At 36.3% G+C, this 11,143-nt stretch overlaps 1 long non-coding RNA gene across 1 annotated transcript; it reads left to right on the top strand.

Moving 5' to 3' along the window:
• Positions 1–8,973: 8,973 nt before the first annotated feature.
• LOC110440538 lies at positions 8,974–10,704 on the top strand. The gene is made up of 2 exons (XR_002461746.1): positions 8,974–9,153; positions 10,212–10,704. It is a non-coding gene; the product is annotated as an uncharacterized LOC110440538 (long non-coding RNA).
• The last annotated feature ends 439 nt before the right edge of the window (positions 10,705–11,143 follow it).

Raw genomic sequence — 11,143 nt, 5'->3', positions numbered from 1 at the left:
GGCTGTAGAAAGTATTTTTCTCGCACGCGACAAAGACAAAAGAAATCTTCTTTTCAAAAAAGAAATGCTATCACCTCCGGTAAACAATTTTTAGATACTTCGTGACAAATATGATATATCGAATGTTGCTGTATGTAGCATGTATAGGTTTGGAGACCTATTTTCATATTTGCTGTGTTGTTTCCTCTTCGCCTCATTATTATTCCTCCCCGCCCTCTTCATCTTTTTCTACCCCTTCTTCCGCTGACGTTTACTGCAAGACTATTTGCAAAAAGGTAATGAAATAGATCATGCAGATGTGCACAACACAATTCTTTTTCTGATTGACAATCAAACACGACTGTCGCTGCTTCTGACATGTAAGACATTATGGGTGTAAGCCAAGGGATGCCAATGGTCCATTTCTTTGTCTGATTGTTTTTCTCAATTATGGTATTGAAGTGTATCATGGCATTGCGAACACTTTGCAATACATAATTTGCGCCTGGGGAAGGGCAGTTTGGAACACTCTTGTAATGGTCCCGTTGTGCCTGAGGAGGGGCAGTTTGAAACACTCTTGTAATGGTCCCATTGCGCCTGGGGAGGGACAGTTTGGAATACTCTTGTAATGGTCCCGTTGCGCCTGGGGAGGGACAGTTTGGGACACTCTTGTAATGGTCCCGTTGCGCCTGGGGAGGGGCAGTTTGGGACACTCTTGTAATGGTCCCGTTGCGCCTGGGGAGGGGCAGTTTGGAACACTCTTGTAATGGTCCCGTTGTGCCTGGGGAGGGGCAGTTTGGAACACTCTTGTAATGGTCCCGTTGCGCCTGGGGAGGGGCAGTTTGGAATACTCTTGTAATGGTCCCGTTGCGCCTGGGGAGGGACAGTTTGGAATACTCTTGTAATGGTCCCGTTGCGCCTGGGGAGGGACAGTTTGGGACACTCTTGTAATGGTCCCGTTGTGCCTGGGGAGGGGCAGTTTGGGACACTCTTGTAATGGTCCCGTTGCGCCTGGGGAGGGACAGTTTTGGACACTCTTGTAATAGTCCCGTTGCGCCTGGGGAGGGACAGTTTGGAACACTCTTGTAATGGTCCCATTACAGTTAAATGTTGTTTTATGTTTTTTTGATGGTTGTATTTTCAAGCTCTCAATTTTCTCCTCATTATCATGTATCAAACGGATGCCCTCTCTTGATAATGATGGCCGACTTACACTAGTATCATGTCCTTTGTTTTGCCTCCTTTTCTCTGCATTATCAAATACATGTAGATAAAAAAGAATAAAGAATAACTCTTGTCTGTCCAGCACTTCCAAAGATTTAATATAACACAAGCTGTTTTTAACATCAATACCAGCCGACGTCCGAAGAGAAGCAAATCAACATCTCCATCAATATGTATTCCTTCTGATGAAGGAAAATATACTTACCAGTTTTGGGGCCGCGGTGGCCAAGTGGTTAGGGGGTCTGACATTCTGCTACATGTACCACTAGCCACTCCACCACTGGGTCGCGTGTTAGAGGCCTACGCGGGGCAGTTGCAAGGTACTGGCCGTAGGTCGGTGGTTTTCTCCGGGAACTCCGACTTTCCTCCACCACCCAAACCTGGCACCTAAGTCCTTAGTATATAACAAAAATATAACCAAAATGACCATAGCTGTTAATAAGACGTAAAACACAAACAAACTTACCAGTGTGAACCATATCATCAGTGTCAACTGCTATCAGTGTTAACGTAAGGCCGATGTGAACGTATGCGAACATTGTTATAAGTAACATTTGTATTAAATCATCATTTTACATGTATCATTATTGCTATAATGTAAATATATATATTTATGACATTATTACATTTTTTTTTATTCACCACAAAACCAGGAGAAACCATAATTGATCATCTGCCCGATTGCAACTATCTGGATATGCAATCTGATAAAAACCATATGTTTGTTTGTTTGTTTGTTTGATTTTGTTTAACGTCCTTTTAACAGCTAAGGTCATTTAAGGACGGCCTCCCCTGTGTGCAAGATGCATGCGTGTAGTGTATGTGTGTATTTTGGGAGGCTGCGATATGTTCGTGTTTGTCTCCTTGTGATAGCGCGGAACTGATGCCGACTTTATAGTGCTACCTCACTGAAACATACTGCCGAAGACACCCAGCAGGACGCCCCACCCGGTCACATTATACTGACAACAGGCGAACCAGTCGTCCCACTCCTAATTTGCTGAGCGTTAAGCAGGAGTAGAAACTACCATTTTTAAAGACTTTGGTATGTCTCGGCCAGGGGACAGAACCCAAAGCCTTCCTCACAGGGGCGAACGCTCAACAAATGGCCAAAAGTGAGGCATTGTCAAGGGAGACATTAGGAAGAAGAAAGTTATTTAGAAAGGAGAGAAGAGATAAGGTCCCAAATTTAGTCGCCTCTTACGATCATGCAATTGGGGGCAGCAGGTACAATTCTTACGCCCTACCTGCAGGGGGTAAAATCATATGTTACATGGCTTCGTTAACTTCGTGCTCCGCCTGAACATCTGAGTGTACCGCGGTCAGGGTCACGTTCAGGTGACCTTTATATTTATAAATACTCATTAAATTTTGATCAATATGATACCCTCTTTCAAAAGGGCGCTCAGAGTTGTAACAAATATGGCGGATATTGATGAGAATGGTGCAAAAGTTCTGAAGTTATTTGAGATTGAATAATCTGAAACCCGAACAGAAAAAGATATTCGAAGCTTTATTAGAGATGAAAGACTGTATGGCGGTGTTGCTTACGCAATTATTACCCAATTGGTACGTTTTCCTTGGCGTCGTAGAAACGTCAGTTCCCGCCGCCATATTTGTTTTGAAAAACTAATCTGTTCGATACCCCTCGCTATTTATATATCAACCATGATATTCCGGTTCGCTGGCAAACTTTTGCCAGCGCGCCTCTGATTGGTTCATCTAAAGGTCACATGAACGTGACCCTGACCGCAACACATTCAGATGTTAAGGAGGAGCCATGTAACAGATGATGTTAATCAGATTGCTGGATATGTATCTTGTACTATATAATGACCAATTATCCATTGTCTTCAAATGACCTTAGCCATAGCGGAAGGCAAAGCCCCGAACAAAAACAAAACAAAAATCAAATAAACAACTTGACAAACCAACCACAAGCATCATTAAATCACACATAGAATTACTTAAATACCTTATCAAGTAAGACAGGTAAGCATGGCGGCCAGCGAACCGTCCAATGACTAACTTGAGACTGGATATGAAATGAATCTATCGTGATTCGTTAAACGGTAGCTTTCAGGTCACGTGTTGCTTAGAACAACGTCGTACCAGTCACGTTTCATCTCAACACGTTTATTTAATTGTTTGTTTATTGTTTTGCGTCCTCGAAGCAGCTACAATCTTCAGAAAAACGTGTCCCACAGATTATCTGGCCACTCGAAGGACCAATTTAAATAATCACTACATGCAGAAATAAGAAAAAAGGATAACCAATTTTAAAAAATTGTTTGGATGCATATAGTCAATATATAGGTACTATTTGCTGTGCTATATGTCTGTTTTGTCCATTTAAGACTCGGTAATAAAGCACAAAACAATGCAAAAAAACAATCCACATCTAAAGGATACAGAAAAATATGTAAAATATAACCCTTTATACATTTTTGTAACGATACACATTTAATCTAGACACCCAACAGATGATTTACTCTTGTGCGTGTTTTTCATGTAAAAGCTTGCTAGATCAAACTCCAATCTCAATATCATGTCCCAACAAGGACAAAGTTGTAGGACATTTTACTTGGTTTCATTATTCGCACATTTGGTTACGCAGATATGCTTAGGAAACCACACTATAAGAACAAGAGCAGATCGGAGAAATAAGGAAAGACACCCCATTGTAGCGCTTATTATTTTATTTTTTTTACCTCTATCTTGTTTTTTCTAACTCGATACCTACTATTCTTTAATTAATACAAAATCAGTAAATAAGGAATTAATACAGATAATGTAAGTGGTTTTGCAAAATGATAAATTTAACTGATTCTGGATACTAATCGAACATTTTTAAAAGCCGTTTCATCTAATTGACATCGATATCACTCACAAAATCATAGGGCCATTTCAGCGATGCTTTTTATATGAAAGTCATTACGATTACCAAATGAACACACCGGAAATGAGTTTCTCAACACCTGATTTATTCTTGCCTTGCTATGTGATTCATTATGCCCTTCAAATTAGATATACATGAAAGCTTTATTTAAATTCGGTATAGTTACAACCGACAAAACATAAGCTCTAATGAGCTTTTAACCGAATACATACAAGTATAGTTAAACAACAACATAAAAACAAAATCATGCAAGCAAATTAAAAATAGAGAAAGCACACATAAAAGTAAGCAAACACTAAAAATGGCAGAGCAATTGAGATATTGTAGAATGGACATTTTCACTTGGAAAGGTCTTGGATAATAATAAAAATATAAAAAAGTGCTGGATAATTTCCTAATCGATGGCCGAATTTGATCAAAATTGAATAAAAATGCGAAGAGAGGAAAACTTATTGAAGAAAGGTAAATTAAAATAAGCTCCAAGGGGAAAAAACGTAACGAGAACGACATATCATACATGTCACTAAAGCATGTGTGAGAAACTATTTGACAATTACTTGTCGTCTATATGACCACTGTTAAAGAACATATATCTAATTAAAGCGTTGGAATCTGAACTACTTCATAACTCAGTGACGGATCCAGGGGGGTTTCAAATTTCCAGGGGGGGTTTCCATGTGGGGAAAAAGTTAGGAAAATGGTGAAAATGCATGATTTTTTAAAGAAAATTCTCAAGATGGGGGTTTATTTGAAGCCCAAAAAAACCCTGGATCCGCCACTGAAACTGGTAGTCTAATACATTCTACCTAAATGTAATGTCAATGGTCACAACTGACCAACAAAGACACTATAAACCCCCAGGGCATGTGGTCACGATACAGCGAGGTCTCGAGGCGATATGTCACTGTCACATCTAAATATCTTGTGTAGATATGACATATATCTTCAAATGTACGTTCACAGGTACTCTACTGAACGTGACATTGACAGACTGCACCTAGCGTACTGATATTAATAATAATAATTTATGATGGATATTTGTACGTAACATATTCATAGCCACAGTCAAGCTTGTAAATGGTCAAGCGATCACTATTTTGACAAATTTGACCACATAAGCAAAATAAAACATTCTTAACTGCAATCATTAAAGAAAAAATGATTTTAGGTTAGCTTGCTATTGACTGCAAGTATTTTAGAAAATTGATTAAAGGTTTGCAAATATCAATGATACCGTATATATAGTTATAAATCATGCATTAGTTTATTTTTATTTTTGAGAACAACGGAAATTATTGCTTTTGAAAAATACGACGGCAAACGTATTCCAAATAACTTACCTTTTATTGACCATTAAAAGCAACTTTGATTTTAAATGCCTTAGCATAGGTCAATCGGGATGTATTTACTTTTCTAACAGTACCTTTTGTTATTATATTCATGTAATTTGCTTTTAACAACCATGCTTATTCTTAACTAATTTTGTTTGTCTGTGTTTTACGTCCTATTAACAGCTAGGGTCATTCAAGTACGTGCCAGGCTTTGGCGTTAACAATTGCCGGTTTACTGTTACTGCGAAAGTGGAAATATTCGCGGTGTGGATATTTTCGCGACAGCAAAAGTGAATATAAATTTACCTTTTTGATCTTTAAATTGATTATAGATTAATCAGTATTTAATGAATGTCATCTTTATAATCAATAACTAATTCGTGAGTAGATATTTTCGCGCACCGCCAAAATTTCCTCTTTTACAGTATGAAAACAACACTCAAATGACTTGAAATAACTTATGTACATTGCTCCCTTCAGAATTTTATATATTCAAATTGAGGAAAACGTACCAATCACCAAATAATCTAGCGATTAGTTCGTCTTCATCACTTGGCGGGAGGCAGACTTCGTACGATATGCGTACGCGCAAATAGTCTGCGGTTAATTTATATAAATTAATGCAATGCTGCATACTCTCAATACTCAAAGACGTTCATCTACTATAATTTTTTTCACGAAGTTGTTGCCAAAATATTTATTTTGACAATTATTAAATGTAAAAAGAAAAAAGTCATTTTTGAATATTAATGAGTGACTTTGTACATATGGGTAATATCACTACGCCAGCCTTGTCAACAAACACATGTGTGTATGTTATTCAAATCAGGTCACACTCCATCTGTTTCTGACTGAGATTTCGGTAGAAAGTGTTCAAAGCTCAAACTCGTGTCTTTTGTAACTTTTGAAAATTAACTAACTCGAGTGAAATAAATACCATATTCAACAACCACTCGTTATGTTATCTCTATATAGTGTACCAAATTAGTGTCTATATCATACAAGATCGATGAAAAGTTTTTACAAGATATTTTTAGCGTGGCTCTATCGCGCTTAAAGGGAAAAAAATGGATCGAAACTGTGGAATATGCGACCTCTCTTTGGGGTAAATGACGTAATAACTATTGTCGTCATTCTGAAGTCACACTAGAATATTTTACCTGCGGCAACACGTATGGGTATATTCACTGCACAGCAACAATAATGCAATACAATCAGAATCTTCAAAAGTGTCTATTTTATAGGAAATTAAACTAAATGTTTTCAAATACAATGCTGGTTTTGCCAGCTCTTGATATCATGGTTATAAGTAAACAGATGACTGACAAAGTCTGCTTAATTTGTGACATGCTGTGTCGAAGTTAGAACCGTGATAATCTCGTGACTATTAGGCATAGACGTCAATAGGGGATTGGGAGATCATGGATGTTCACACAATCATATACGCCGTACAAAAGAGTCGATGACGTCATAGAAGATTAGGCATTTTGAAGTCAATTAAAAAAAAACATATAAATTTTAAGGTTGTTAAAATATAAACATTATGCTATTAATACAAATATGCGTAAATGAAACAATATCAAATACAAATCTGTCTTTTAATACAGGTGAAATTCACAAATAAATCACTTAAGTAGGGAACATAAAAGTGACTTCTTAAACACAGGTGGTCTCTTTAATGAGGTAGTAATATGTACAGTTTTGATGTTTGTTTCTGCATATACATTATATGATAATGAATATTAATACAACCATTATGTACTTATGTTGGAAATATTGAATGTAATTAAGCAGAAATAAAAACCCAATATATGTATGCACACATAACTTTTTTAACATTAAACATGTCATACGTAAGATGGTCACAATGAAATCTCAACCCCATATTACTATTTATTTCATGACTTTCGACTTTTTCCTTTTAATATAATTAAATCAATTTTGAAAGAAGATTTTTAAATTATTTTCTTGTAAAATTTCTTTTTCTCAAATTATTGGTTCTTGAAAAAGGACATTTCTTAAGTTCTTATGCAAGAAAAAAACAAGAAAAAAACAGTGCGTGAAAATAAAAAAAAATATTCTGAAAACAAGCTTAGTACAAAATATCGTTTCATTTGCATTGCACAATATGCAGGAAAAACTATGTTGAACTATAAAATAAAACAATCGATGACGCTGTCAAATTATCACGTGTGCATTTTGCAGGTATTATCCATGGTTTGGCGAGACATATACATCATGTTACAAGAGGCTGTCTGTTCAACGGGCATGGCGACATCAGATTATTGACATTTATAGTACACCTTCTGGTGATCGACAAGGCGAATAGGTTATGTAATGTCTGAAAAATACAATGGACAAAAGGAATGGTTGACACTAATGGTGTTCTTTTTCCTGGACAAAAATATCAATGATAATGTTGTTATTTATTTCAATACACAGAATAATTATTGCTTGACTGTTTTTGTCAAGAATTTATGTACTATTGAATATGGGATGAATTTTACTATGTAACGGAACTCATTCTCTATCCTAAAAACACAGAATCACCTTTAAATTCTGTTAACGTTTAACAATAAAAAAATAAAAAAAATAAAAAAATAATAATTACTAAATGTGTATCTTAAATAAATGGTTTCAAAAGATTTTAAATTCAATTAAATTGCAATAACACACCGGATTCAAACAGAGCACCCTATAGACATATACCAAATCTTAACATGTTAAGTTGAACAGATGGAACGGTTTTATGATAATAAATCAATATCAACTGTTCTATATGGCTATCTGTTTTGCGTTACTATTATTAGAGTAAAACCTCGTTATAATGCCCTTCGTTTCATTTGCCACCTCGTTTACCGTCAATATATTCCAATGTCCCTCTCGTTTTCTTGATAATTCCTTTATACATTTCTCTCAAGTAATCAACAAACCCATTTCTCTGGTGGAAGTATAACGAGCTTTTACTATATATTTGTTTGTATTTGAAAAGGTGATAATAAGTTGATATCACTTGGGCCTACTCCTCTGCTACTCTGACAAAATGTTGGCCATTAAATAAGCTTAAACTCAATACATCCAATGCAAATATATGAGCTGGACATGAAATTCACATCTACTATGAAGCTGTTCGCTAATACCTTGTACAAGTGTGGAAGGTAGTCTGAATCAAAATTATCCAAAATTATCAGCTAATAATCTATCCTTTTGATTCAACTTATGTACATTTTTTTTAATTGAGAATATATTTATATTACACACAGCCAACTGGACATCCGATAAAACCTCTCCCATAGAACCACTTCTGACCAACGCTTCCATGACCTGTCAAATCCCTCGTGTATGTGTGTCACTAGAAATGTCCAGACTGCGTCACCTTCGACAGGACTGGACATTAATGCAGGATTGTCTGAATGTCAATCATCTCACTCCACGTAAGGTGTGGGTACAGACAATCACTGTTGAACTGTGCCCATGGGGGATAGACATGGTAGACCCTCCCAAAGTCTCCTAGCATATATAAGGCGTCCAGAACTTCGGATTGGCATCAGTTTTCATCTGCACAACTCTGAGGTCTACAAACGCACAACCGTCTCTCTAACAGTATGAAGACCTGCTTTCTTGTCGTCGTTTTGGCTCTTGCCCTGATCAGCTGTGCCTCCGCTCAGGTCGGTGGGATGCAGAGTTTAATGATGATGTCCATGCTCGACACTCCGGATAGTAAGTGTTATATATATTTCGATTTTTTCTTGTATTAGCAGCAAAGTATTGTAGCCTACGCATTGTGTATGGACGGAGATACTATTTCCTAGACAAATGATATAGAAATTTTGTATAATTGGTGTCTTCGCATCTCACTTCTAGGCCTTGTTTGAAAATGATCCTGATTTGGAAGAAATGCCATGCTTTTAGTTAGTCATACATATCTGCGGCCTATGAAGGAATAGGTGATCTTCTTTCAATTTTGTTGTTTGTTGCAACAACGATGCATTGTGAGTTTTACAATGCATGAGACAAATGACCACATTTCGTTATTATATGTGGTATATTCGATCAGTTTCAAACTTGTCGTTTCGTTTCTTTTCTTGTAGTTTTGTTCAATATCAATATACTCTGTAGTAGGTAAAAACTTGTGGTGACATATTAAATCTAATGCATAGTATTGCGCTACACGCTTGATGTCTTCTGTTTTTAACTTATATCCGCTTCGATAATGCTTTCTTATTTTATTGGTTCTTTCAATGCATTTTTTAAAAATATTATTCGGGTTCTGTGGTACTCTAATAAACAAACAAAATGTATGTTGGTATTCCATACATTTTTCTATATTTTTCTTTGCATCTAATGCATTCTCCATATATTTGCAAATTACGTTTTTTCGTCTGCGATATCTCAGAACCTAGATATTTATAAATCATAGTTACTAAAATTGAAAACAAAATATAGTTATCCGGAGAAAATCGTATAGTTTTAATTTGATGTATTGGCAAACACAAAGCACATATTTGTGATATGTTCATTTTATTCATCTCTCTGTTTAATCCTGAAGTCTTATCTCCGTGAGAAACAAACATATATATCAAGGAACCCAATTGGCACAATATTTAGATAAGCCATATAGAAATATTGATATACCTAGAAACTATTTAAGACGTTAGATTAAAAACGTTCATTCCATGCATCAGTCGTAATATACATGTTGCAGCTTTCGGTCCTGTTCATATGCATACACTATTTCATCGCTGTTTATACTAATACTGCAATTGTTTTCTTTCAAGTGAGGACACTAATGATGTGCCAGATGTGCATGAGGAACCCAGGTGCAAACATTATGACCTGCTCGATGATGGGAATGTGTGGAAACTAGCCACGTGGCCAAAGTTATGCGATAGAGAGGTTAGAACAATTTATAATGTAAAGACACCTTGTCTTCCACGTCATTACATCTATAATTCACAATACAGGATACAGGATAACGTATTAATCCATGGTGCTTTGAGTACCACTTGTATAGTACAATTACCATCAACATCTCTACGTCTACACAGTACCGCCATTTGCCGATCACAAAGAAAACAAGGATGTGCTGAAAACCATCTGATTTCGATGACGCTATCCAAACTGTGATGCATAGTTCGTCATTTCCAGTGCAAGAAGAACATTCCAGTGACGTCATTGAAATTAGTATTTAAAGGAACATCATTTTCGTATTTAAAAATTCATCACATAATTGTCATTGCTATTTATTAAACGCCATACATTTAACAAAAATAGTGTGTTTGTTGTTTATGCAATGGTTTCCTCGTGACACAGCTGGTTCAAGCGTAAATACTGTATACCGGCAAACTTTCGTCATTAACAGGTAAAAACCATATTCTCCCTTCACATAACTATATGACTAAATAGTATACGCAGTATGCTATGTTTTGAAATAGGATGACAGGATTCATTCTCCCTCATTGTGGAGGGCAAAAAGGCGAACGCACAACTGCAAGCAAAACTTTCCCCTTATTCAGTAATGTATTATGCTTAACAGAAGGTAACCATACTCTTAATATTTTCTTCATGTTTTCCCGTAATTTCTGAGTTAGAGTTTGATATCAATGTATATACAATTTATCAGTCACTCGATAATGGGAAAGACGTTTGTTCATTTTTTTTTAGATGTATCAAAGGCTTTTGACTAGGTGTGGCACCATGGGTTACTGTA

This window comes from Mizuhopecten yessoensis, unplaced genomic scaffold (assembly GCF_002113885.1).
Source record: "Mizuhopecten yessoensis strain PY_sf001 unplaced genomic scaffold, ASM211388v2 scaffold11183, whole genome shotgun sequence".
NCBI classification, from domain to species: Eukaryota; Metazoa; Mollusca; class Bivalvia; order Pectinida; family Pectinidae; genus Mizuhopecten; species Mizuhopecten yessoensis.
Note: the sequence above shows the minus strand (reverse complement) of the source record. Positions and strands in the feature narration are given on the sequence as shown.